Source organism: Nerophis ophidion, linkage group LG12 (assembly GCF_033978795.1).
Source record: "Nerophis ophidion isolate RoL-2023_Sa linkage group LG12, RoL_Noph_v1.0, whole genome shotgun sequence".
Classification (NCBI taxonomy): Eukaryota; Metazoa; Chordata; class Actinopteri; order Syngnathiformes; family Syngnathidae; genus Nerophis; species Nerophis ophidion.
In genome coordinates this window covers 18651376-18663370 of record NC_084622.1, presented here as the reverse complement: position 1 = coordinate 18663370, position 11995 = coordinate 18651376, and the positions used below count along the sequence as shown (strand labels likewise).

The window sequence follows — 11995 nt, the reverse complement described above, 5'->3', positions numbered from 1 at the left end:
GGTGATAAAGTGAGAAGGTGAGAGGGTGACAAAGTGAGAAGGTGAGAAAGTGAGAGGGTGAGAAGGTGACAAAGTGAGAAGGTAAGAAGGTGAGAATGTGATAAAGTGAGAAGGCAAGAGGGTGAGAAGGTAAATGGTGAGAAGGTGAGAGGGTGAGAAAGTGAGAGGGTAAGAAGGTGATAAAGTGAGAAGGTGAGGGCAAATACGCTCGCACACAAAACCACCAAGGACCCTCAAAGTCTTCCCTGATTACTAACCTTGCCAACATCTCACCTTTTCTAGTCAACACTCACTAGTTAACCTTTTCTAGTCAACACTCACTAGTTAACCTTTTCTAGCTTTTCTAGCCAACACTCACTAGTTAACCTTTTTTTAGCAAACATTTTCCAGCTAACACTCACTCATTAACTTTTACTAGCTAACCTTTTTTAGCTAACACTCACTCATTAACTTTTACTAGCTAACATTTTCTAGCTAACACTCACTAGTTGACATTCTACTTAGTCCAAAGATAAATACTTGATTCATCGTCTTAGATAAATTGGCATGTCCTCCAGAAGGGACAACGTTCACTCTGATTGGCGAGAGAGGAGGAGCCTCTTAAAGTAACTAATCAGAGAGGAGGAGCCACTTAAAGACACCAATGAGAGAGGAGAAGTCTCTTTAAGTGACCAATAAGAGAGGAGGAGCCTTTTAAGGTGACCAATCAGAGAGGAGGAGCCTCTTAAAGTGACCAATCAGAGAGGAGGAGCCACTTATAGTGACCAATCAGAGAGGAGGAGCCACTTAAAGTGACCAATCAGAGAGGAAGAGCCTCATAAAGTGACTAATCAGAGAAGGGGAGCCACTTGAAGTGAGCAATCAGAGAGGAGGAGCCTTTTAATATGCCCTTCTTCTCTCTCATTGGTCTCTTTAAGAGGCTCCTCCTCTCTGATTGGTCACATAAGAGGCTCCTCCTCTTTGATTGGACACTTTCAGATGCTCTCCTCTCTGATTAGTTACTTTAGGACGCTCTTCCTCTCTGATTAGTCACTTAAAGAGGCTCCTCCTCCTCTCTGATTGGTCACTTTAAGCGACTCCTTCTCTCTGATTGGTCACTTTAAGTGGCTCCTCCTCTCTGATTGGTCACTATAAGTGGCTCCTCCTCTCTGATTGGTCACTATAAGTGGCTCCTGCTCTCTGATTGGTCACATAAGAAGCTCCTCCTCTCTGATTGGTCACTTCAAGTGGCTCAGAGAAGAGGAGCATCTTAAAGTGTCCAATCAAAGTGGAGGAGCCTCTTATGTGACCAATCAGAGAGGAGGAGCCTCTTAAAGAGACCAATGAGAGAGAAGGAGCATCTTAAAGTGTCCAATCAGAGAGGAGGAGCCTCTTTAAGTGACCAATCAGAGAGGAGCGTCACACGAGCAGAGAACGTCAACACAAGCACTCTTTTGACGCCACACTAAACATCATCAAGATTCGCCATCTTGGCTGCGCAGCGAAAGGGGCGGGGCAAACTCCAGAAGTGAGTAAATAATGAAGAGTGAGGAAGCAAATGTTGGTGAAGAATAGTGTGTGTGTGTGTGTGTGTGTGTGTGTGTGTGTGTGTGTGTGTGTGTGTGTGTGTGTGTGTGTGTTGTGTTGGATATCAAAATAAGGTTAAATGACATTGTTAACATTTTATTTCATCACATTTCCATTTGTAGTTTTTCTTCCAAATCTGTTTGGTCATTTTGTTCACTTTAATAAAGGAACTAACATCAAATATATACTAATAATAACTGTTACAATTGTTACACTTTATATTAATATTAATACTAATATTGTTATGAATAATAATAATAATAATAATAATGATGTTGTTTTCAGTCCCAGTTTGACCCTGGAACAGATGAATTGCACTTCACAGTTTTGGACTGCGTAGGGCCTCACAGATTGTGTTATGAAGTGATGGCTTTGAAAAATGGTGGGCGTGGCCTGTGTGCAGAATGGTGGGCGTGGCCTGCGTGAGTCATCAGCGGTAACATGCGAGGACACTGGTGATGGCGCTAGCGACAAAAGTGCATTAAACGCTGGACCCGCCCACCCGGCGTGGGAACGAGCGCCGCAGCCGAGTCACAGGTCACAACTTCTAAGGTTACTAAAAGTGCTGATGATGCATTATTATGCGCCCGCCAGCCCCGTCCCTAGGGCCCGTAACGGGAAGCTCTTATACTCCTGTGAAAGGGCGCTAGGCCGCCTCCCACTTCTTTGATGTCACCAGGGAATGGTCACGCCTTCTCAAAGCACGGCTAACATAAAAGTATTTCCTTCTGTGAAAGGTGGAGATGATTACTAATAACTGGTAGGGGCCTCCACATGCTTCATGCAGGGGACATTTTGTAAGAAAATAACCAAGCAGACATTATTTATCAGGCAAAACATCATTTACCGCAACGTTTTTTGTTAATTTAATCTACAAGGATTTTCTCTGTTGATGCATTCTAAATCATGAAATATGGCAAACAGCAGGTGGCTAGGAGGAGTACAATACTGTGCCCATAAAACCCTCTAAAATACCTCCAACAAAACATGTTGTGACCTGAATACTAACCAAGTATAGTGTGAAGTATAACATTGTGTGTACTATGAGTGTATACAAAGTATGAAATAGTGTGTACAAGGGTTCTTCTGATACCAACAATTTGTTACCAGTATCAAAATGTATATTGATATTTTTCCATATATTTTAATACTTTTCCAAATAGTGGAGAAAATGCTGTCCATAGGGCTAATGGCTGTGTGTCGCTGGAACAAATATATATATATATATATATATATATATATATATATATGTATATGTATGTATATATATATATATATATATATATATATATATATATATATATATATATATATATATATATGTATATGTATGTATATATATATATATATATAAAAGTGTTTGTCACTGGAGTAAATTAATATATATATATATATATATATATATATATATATATATATATATAGTGTGAGTCACCCAGCCCTCGTCAGTGAGTCAGGGCTTGTCTTCATGAGCAACATGGACGCTAAAGTACTTGTCTTCGTCAGCAACATGCATGCTAAAATACTTGTCTTCGTCAGCAACATGGACGCTAAAGTACTTGTCTTCATCAGCAATATGGACGCTAAAGTACTTGTTTTCGTCAGCAACATGCACGCTAAAGTACTTGTCTTCGTCAGCAATATGGACGCTAAAGTACTTGTCTTCGTCAGCAATATGGACGCTAAAGTACTTGTCTTTGTCAGCAACATGGACGCTAAAGTACTTGTCTTTGTCAGCAATATGGACGCTAAAGTACTTGTCTTCGTGAGCAACATGCACGCTAAAGTACTTGTCTTCGTGAGCAACATTCACGCTAAAGAAGTACTCGCTCACGTCCTCACTCAGTTTCACAAACTCCTTTCAACAAATTCCACTTTTACTTTCAAACATCTCTTCTGAAAACTAGCCCTCATTTTTCAGATCTTTTTTTTCCGTCCTTTGTTAATAATCAACATCGTTTGTTAATAAACAACATCCTTTGTTTCTAATCAACATCCATTGTTAATAGTCTACATACTGTACATTATTAATAATCCACATACATTATTAATAATCCACATCCCTTGTTTATAATCCACATCCATTTTTTATAATCATCATCAATTTTTTTAAAAAACAGCCTCCTTTGTTTCTAATCCACATCCATTGTTGATAATCCATATCCATTGTTAATAATCAACGTCCATTGTTTATAATCACCATCCATTGTTTTAATAAATATCAATTATTGATTATCAATATACATTGTAAATAAGCAATATCTGATGTTAATAATCAATAAATGTTGTTTATAATCAATATATTTTGTTTGTAACCACCAGCTATTGTTTATAACCAACATTAATTGTTTATAATCAAAATCCCTTGTTAATCATCAACATCCATTATTTATAATGAATATTATTTACTGATAATCAACATACATTGTAAATAATCAATAGCCATTATTACTAGTAAACAACCATTGTTTATAATCAATATATATTATTTGTATTTATATTTGATTGTAAATAATCCATATCGATTGTTAATAATCCACATTCATTGGTAATCCACATCCAATGTTAATAATCATCATGTAACCCATATTTAAAATTCCCATTAAAACACATGCATAGAGTGCAAATACTTGTATTTTGAAGGGTTACTTCTTGCCCAAAATGGCGCTCGCTTCCTTTTAAGGAAGTGCTGCGCACTTCACTCGTCCCTCCTGTCTGCTGTGGCTGCATGCTGTGAGACGCACTGGAAACAAACTCACAAAATCTTCTTATTTTCACACATTGCAAACATCATAATTAGGTGAGTCTTTTACCATGGCATAATCAACGGAATTCCAAAATCACAATCATGTGCCATGTCGCCAATATTATGTTTGCATCTGTTTTTAGCATTGGCGCTAACCGCTGCTATTTCCCCATACAGCCAACCTGTTCTATTAACTATCGGGCTGTGCAGGTGTGTTGTTTTGCCCCCGATTGCTCAGGTAATTACTTTTTACTTTCTTATGATCATCCAGCCGATTTATAGGCAACAATTTAGTCCAGCAAAGGGCTTTGGGGTGCTAATATGCTTTAGCCACTTTGTGGATGCTTTTCTATGTTTTTTTTTTTTTTACTACGCGCTCTAGATGGAACGCAGGTGTGTGTATTTGGTTTGTTGCGCAACACTTTAATTTAACTCTGCTTGATTGTGTATAAACTTTGAATGTTTGGACAAGTACTTGAATTTGAATCATGATTAATTGAGTTTCTAATAATGAGTATTATTATGAAAATAGTTATATAAGTGCACTTGTAATTGAAATTTTAATTGATCCATGATTGGGTTTTATCACTTTAGATAAGAAATCATGATCTGTATTATTAGAAATGTATTATGAATGTTCAATTTTATTGAACTCATGATTGTATATTAATAAACATGGTTAAATTATGTCATCAATTGTTTATTAATACAAAAATATTTGTCATTCTGGACAATCGAATGCTTGTATTATGCATTCAAGTACATATATAATTTACTTTACTAGTGAAGAGGTAACTAGGTTACTCACTTTGTTTTTTTGGACTTTTAGGTCAGGTTTTTTTTCCGGGAAGGAATACCCGGTGCCCCAAACAACCTGAGCTCCCCATCCACTTTTACACTCAACTCAACAAAATGGCGAGCTAAACAACTATGCAACAAGCATTTTTTTTCTCCTCTGCTGTGAACCATTTGGATTACTTTTGTTTTTTTGAACTGAACTTTTGGACTGACGCAAAAGTTGTTGCATTTGAACTGAACTGTGGACTGGTTCCGAGAAGGAAGCAGGATTGTATCTCGTATTTCTGTTTTGTGTATATTTTATTTTATATTGTGTTATCTGTGGTATTTATGTTCTTGTATCAATACATTTAATGCATTCAAAACCGAGATAACTACTTGTCGTCATCTTTCACACCACAGGCTCCTAAATGAACCATCTTCTGTCACACAAGTTACATTCTTAACCCGACTAGCCCATGCTAGCGTTACAATCATCTATTGTCAATAATCAACATCCATTGTTTATCATCAACATCCATGATTAATATCAAACAGTCATTGTTTATAATCAACATCCATGATTAATATCAAACAGTAACTGTTTATAATCAACATCCATGATTAATATTAAACAGTCATAGTGATTCCCTTGTTCTGCTGGGGGACTTCAACGCTCATGTTGGCAACGACAGTGAAACCTGGAGAGGCGTGATTGGGAAGAATGGTCGCCCGGATCTGAACCCGAGTGGTGTTTTGTTATTGGACTTCTGTGCTCGTCACAGTTTGTCCATAACAAACACCATGTTCAAACACAAGGGTGTCCATATGTGCACTTAGCACCAGGACACCCTAGGCCGCAGTTCCATGATCGACTTTGTAGTTGTGTCATCGGATTTGCGGCCTCATGTTTTGGACACTCGAGTAAAGAGAGGGGCGGAGCTTTCTACCGATCACCACCTGGTGGTGAGTTGGCTGCGATGGTGGGGGAGGATGCCGGACAGACCTGGCAGGCCCAAACGCATTGTGAGGGTTTGCTGGGAACGTCTGGCAGAGTCTCCTGTCAGAGAAAGTTTCAATTCCCACCTCCGGAAGAACTTTGAACATGTCACGAGGGAGGTGCTGGACATAGAGTCCGAGTGGACCATGTTCCGCACCTCTATTGTCGAGGCGGCTGATCGGAGCTGTGGCCGCAAGGTAGTTGGTGCTTGTCGTGGCGGTAATCCTAGAACCCGCTAGTGGACACCAGCGGTGAGGGATGCCGTCAAGCTGAAGAAGGAGTCCTATCGGGTTCTTTTGGCTCATAGGACTCCAGAGGCAGTGGACAGGTACCGACAGGCCAAGCGGTGTGCAGCTTCAGCGGTCACAGAGGCAAAAACTCGGACATGGGAAGAGTTTGGGGAAGCCATGGAAAATGACTTCCGGATGGTTTCGAAGCGATTCTGGACCACCATCCGCCGCCTCAGGAAGGGGAAGCAGTGCACTGTCAACACCGTGGATGGTGTTCTGCTGACCTCAACTGCGGATGTTGTGGATAGGTGGAAGGAATACTTTGAAGACCTCCTCAATCCCACCAACACGTCTTCCTATGAGGAAGCAGTGCCTGGGGAATCTGTGGTGGACTCTCCTATTTCTGGGGCTGAGGTTGCTGAGGTAGTTAAAAAGCTCCTCGGTGGCAAGGCCCCAGGGGTGGATGAGATCCGCCCAGAGTTCCTTAAGGCTCTGGATGCTGTGGGGCTGTCTTTGTTGACAAGACTCTGCAGCATCGTGTGGACATCGGGGGCGGTACCTCTGGATTGGCAGACCGGGGTGGTGGTTCCTCTCTTTAAGAAGGGGGACCGGAGGGTGTGTTCCAACTATTGTGGGATCACACTCCTCAGCCTTCCCGGTAAGGTTTATTCAGGTGTACTGGAGAGGAGGCTACGCTGGATAGTCGAACCTCGGATTCAGGAGGAACAGTGTGGTTTTCGTCCTGGTCGTGGAACTGTGGACCAGCTCTATACTCTCGGCAGGGTTCTTGAGGGTGCATGGGAGTTTGCCCAACCAGTCTACATGTGCTTTGTGGACTTGGAGAAGGCATTCGACCGTGTCCCTCGGGAAGTCCTGTGGGGAGTGCTCAGAGAGTATGGGGTATCGGACTGTCTTATTATGGCAGTCCGATCCCTGTACGATCAGTGTCAGAGCTTGGTCTGCATTGCTGGCAGTAAGTCGGACACGTTTCCAGTGAGGGTTGGACTCCGCCAAGGCTGTCCTTTGTCACCGATTCTGTTCATAACTTTTATGGACAGAATTTCTAGGCGCAGTCAAGGCACTGAGGGGTTCCGGTTTGGTGGTCTCTGCTTTTTGCAGACGATGTGGTCCTGTTGGCTTCATCTGGCTGGGATCTTCAGCTCTCACTGGATCGGTTCGCAGCCGAGTGTGAAGCGGCCGGAATGAGAATCAGCACCTCCATATCCGATTCCATGGTTCTCTCCCGGAAAAGGGTGGAGTGCCATCCCCCGGTTGGGGAGGAGACCCTGCCCCAAGTGGAGGAGTTCAAGTACCTAGGAGTCTTGTTCACGAGTGGGGGAAGAGTGGATCGTGAGATCGACAGGCGGATCGGTGCGGCGTCTTCAGTAATGCGGATGTTATACCGATCTGTTGTGGTGAAGAAGGAGCTGAGCCGGAAGGCAAAGCTCTCAATTTACCGGTCGATCTACGTTCCCATCCTCACCTATGGTCATGAGCTTTGGGTCATGACCGAAAGGGTAAGATCACGGGTACAAGCGGCCGAAATGAGTTTCCTCCGCCGTGTGGCGGGACTCTCCCTTAGAGATAGGGTGAGAAGCTCTGCCATCCGGGAGGAACTCAAAGTAAAGCCGCTGCTCCTCCACATCGAGAGGTGCCAGATGAGGTGGTTCGGGCATCTGGTCAGGATGCCACCCGAACGCCTCCCGAGGGAGGTGTTTAGGGCACGTCCAACCGGTAGGAGGCCACGGGGAAGACCCAGGACACGTTGGGAAGACTATGTCTCCCGTCTGGCCTGGGAACGCCTCGGGATCCCCCGGGAAGAGCTAGACGAAGTGGCTGGGGAGAGGGAAGTCTGGGCTTCCCTGCTTAGGCTGCTGCCCCCGCGACCCGATAAGCGGAAGAAGATGGATGGATGGATGGATGGAGTTTATTATCAACATCCATGATTAATATCAGTCATTGTTTATCATCAACATCCATGATTAATATCAGTCATTGTTTATCATCAACATCCATGATTAATATTAAACAGTCATAGTTTATAATCAACATCCATGATTAATATCAAACACTCATTGTTTATAATCAACATCCATTGTTTGTTTGACATCCAGTGTAAATGTGAAGACCACAAATGAGAAACCATTTTATCTGAACTCAGCTTATCTTATCTTAAATGATCTTCCACCCCACATTCCTGAAATTGTTGCCGCCTTTCAAATCCATCCATCCATCCATCCATCATCTTCCGCTTATCCGAGGTCGGGTCGCGGGGGCAAGGCCTTTCAAATCATGACTTTGTTTTTCAAATTGGACATCATTCCTCTTTCTTACACTGCTCTGCATCAACTATGAATATACATCACTAATATAATATACAGCATTAAAATACACATTTTTTACTATAATATACATCATCAATATAATATACAGCATTAAAATACAAATGTTTTAATATAATATACTTCATTAATATAACATACAGCTTTAAAACAAACATTTTTTACTATAATATTCATCACTAATATAATAAACAGCATTAAAATAAAGATTTTTTAATATAATATACCGTATTTCCTTGAATTGCCGCCGGGTATATAGTATGCGCCTGCCTTGAAATTGTGCCGGGTCAAACTCTCTTCCCAAAACAATTAGCACATGCTTAGTATTTCCACCGGGTCAAACTCGTCACATCACGAGTGACACTTCACCTGTCATCATTTTCAAAAAGGAGGAGGCTGATTTCAATACCAGTAATTTGAAATTGCATAAAGGAAAGAAGATTAAGAGCTATTCAGTAGGATTTAAGGTCCAAGCGTACATCACACTCAAATTTTTACTGCATGCCTTTTAAATTAATTAGCGCCCCGGCGGCAATTTAAGCAAGACTAGGACTGTTGTCCAGACCACCTGGGAGTTGTAAATGGTGTAAACAGCACCTGAGCTGCCAATCACAGAGCAGAGACCTTGGAACACCTGTGAGCAGTCAGGACTGAGATGGTCTCCCCTGAGGGGATGAAGACTGACAAACTGGAGAGATCACTTCTCTGACAGACCTTGGCTCCGCCCACAAGGACCCGCTTTGAAGGATTTACCTCAGGGGCCTATTTTAGGGATGTGGTCTTTAGGACTTAAATGGTTCACATAGTTGACTTTTGCTACTTAACAATCACCACGTGATTAACTGACAAAGGATAGACCATAGACCACCTTCCTGACCGAGGATAGACCATAGACCACCTTCCTGACAGAGGATAGACCATAGCCCACCTTCCTGACAGATGATAGACCATAGACCACCTTCTTGACAGATGATAGACCATAGACTGCCTTCTTGACAGATGATAGACCATAGACCGCCTTCCTGACAAAGGACAGACCATAGACCACCTTCCTGACCGAGGATAGACCATAGACCACCTTCCTGACAGAGGATAGACCATAGACCGCCTTCCTGACAAAGGATAGACCATAGACCACCTTCCTGACCGAGGATAGACCATAGACCACCTTCCTGACAGAGGATAGACCATAGACCACCTTCCTGACAGAGGATGGACCATAGACCACCTTCCTGACAGAGGATTGTCCAGGGTGTACTCCGCCTTCTGCCGGATAGTAGCTGAGATAGGCACCAGCTCCCACCGCGACCTGAAAGGGAATAAGCGTTAGAAAATAGATGGATGTTAAAGATGTGAAGAGTAGCTGCCATTGGCCCTGCGATGAGGTGGCGACTTGTTCAGGGTGTAAACCGCCTTCCGCCCGATTGTAGCTGAGATAGGCGCCAGCGCCCCCCGCGACCCCAAAAAGGAATAAGCGGTAGAAAATGGATGGATGGATGGAGTAGCTGCCATTATGAAGTGCACTCATCTTTTCTAATGACTGTAAGTCTTCAACTATACTAAGTCTTTACATGCCTGGAATCTGCATCATTTACTAGTTACTGTGGTCATCTAATGAATTACTATGGTCATCTAATGAGTTACTATGATCATCTAATGAGTTACTTTGGTCATCTAATGAGTTACTTTGGTCATATAATGAGTTACTATGATCATCTAATGAGTTACTTTGGTCCTGATGGGTGCTGGTTGGCGCCTTGCATGGCAGCTCCCTCCATCTGTGTGTGAATGGGTAAATGTGGAAGTAGTGTCAAAGCGCTTTGAGTACCTTGAAGGTAGAAAAGTGCTATACAAGTACAACCCATTTATCATTTATTTAGCTAATGAGTTACTATGATCATCTAATGAGTTACTTTGGTCATCTAATGAGTTACTATGATCATCTAATGAGTTACTTTGGTCATCTAATGAGTTACTATGATCATCTGAGTTACTTTGGTCATCTAATGAGTTACTATGATCATCTAATGAGTTACTTTGGTCATCTAATGAGTTACTATGGTCATCTAATGAGTTACTTTGGTCATCTAATGAGTTACTATGATCATCTAATGAGTTACTTTGGTCATCTAATGAGTTACTATGATCATTTAATGAGTTACTTTGGTCATCTAATGAGTTACTATGATCATCTAATGAGTTACTTTGGTCATCTAATGAGTTACTGTGGTCATCTAATGAGTTACTATGGTCATCTAATGAATTACTATGATCATCTAATGAGTTACTTTGGTCATCTAATGAGTTACTATGATAATCTAATGAGTTACTTTGGTCATCTAATGAGTTACTGTGGTCATCTAATGAGTTACTATGGTCATCTAATGAGTTACTATGATCATCTAATGAGTTACTTTGGTCATCTAATGAGTTACTTTGGTCATCTAATGAGTTACTATGGTCATCTAATGAGTTACTATGGTCAAATAATGAGTTACTATTGTCATCTAATGAGTTACTATTGTCATCTAATGAGTTACTATTGTCATCTAATGAGTTACTATGGTCATCGAATGAGTTACTATTGTCATCGAATGAGTTACTATGGTCATTTAATGAGTTACGATGGTCATCGAATGAGTTACTATGGTCATCGAATGAGTTACTATGGTCATCTAATGAGTTACTATGGTCATCTAATGAGTTACTATGGTCATCTAATGAGTTACTATGGTCAATTAATGAGTTACTATGGTCATCTAATGAGTTACTTTGGTCACTATGAGATATCTTGGATTGTAGGTGGGTTTTTTACCCTTGGCATTAATAATTAATATATAATATAATGTTTGTTGCATTTTGGTTGTGTTTCGGTTGATTGTAAAATATCTTGTCAATATTCAGGGTTTTATCCTGCATAGTTAAAATTGTAAATCCCACATTCTTTATTTTCCTGTACATTCTGGGCGTGTCATTCAGTAAAAAAAAAAAAAAGTCAAATTCCATTCCGTTTTTTTAAGGCGCTCTGTCATAACGTTTTTAGCTTTCACTCATTATTGTGAGTTTTGTATTAGTGTTCCTAAAAATAGATTTAGCGGCCCCCAGACACACTTTTTTTTATCCAAATCTGGCCCCCTGAGTAAAAGTAATTGCCCAAGCCTGTGTTAGACTACTAGTTGTCGCCGAAAATAACGGCATTACAGTTAGTCCCAACACTGTTCACAATTACCGGATTTTCTTAAATTGCCGTCGGGGCGCTAATTATTTTAAAACCTCTTCTCACTTACCAAATGCATGCGGTAAATTTAGGCCTGCGGTTATAAATTTCAGTGTG

At 41.2% G+C, this 11995-nt stretch overlaps 1 long non-coding RNA gene across 1 annotated transcript; it reads left to right on the top strand.

The window, feature by feature from the left end:
- The first annotated feature begins 4108 nt into the window (after positions 1-4108).
- LOC133563063 (uncharacterized) lies at positions 4109-5484 on the top strand. Its single transcript, XR_009808986.1, has 3 exons — positions 4109-4366; positions 4490-4550; positions 5142-5484. It is a non-coding gene; the product is annotated as an uncharacterized LOC133563063 (long non-coding RNA).
- Positions 5485-11995: the final 6511 nt, after the last annotated feature.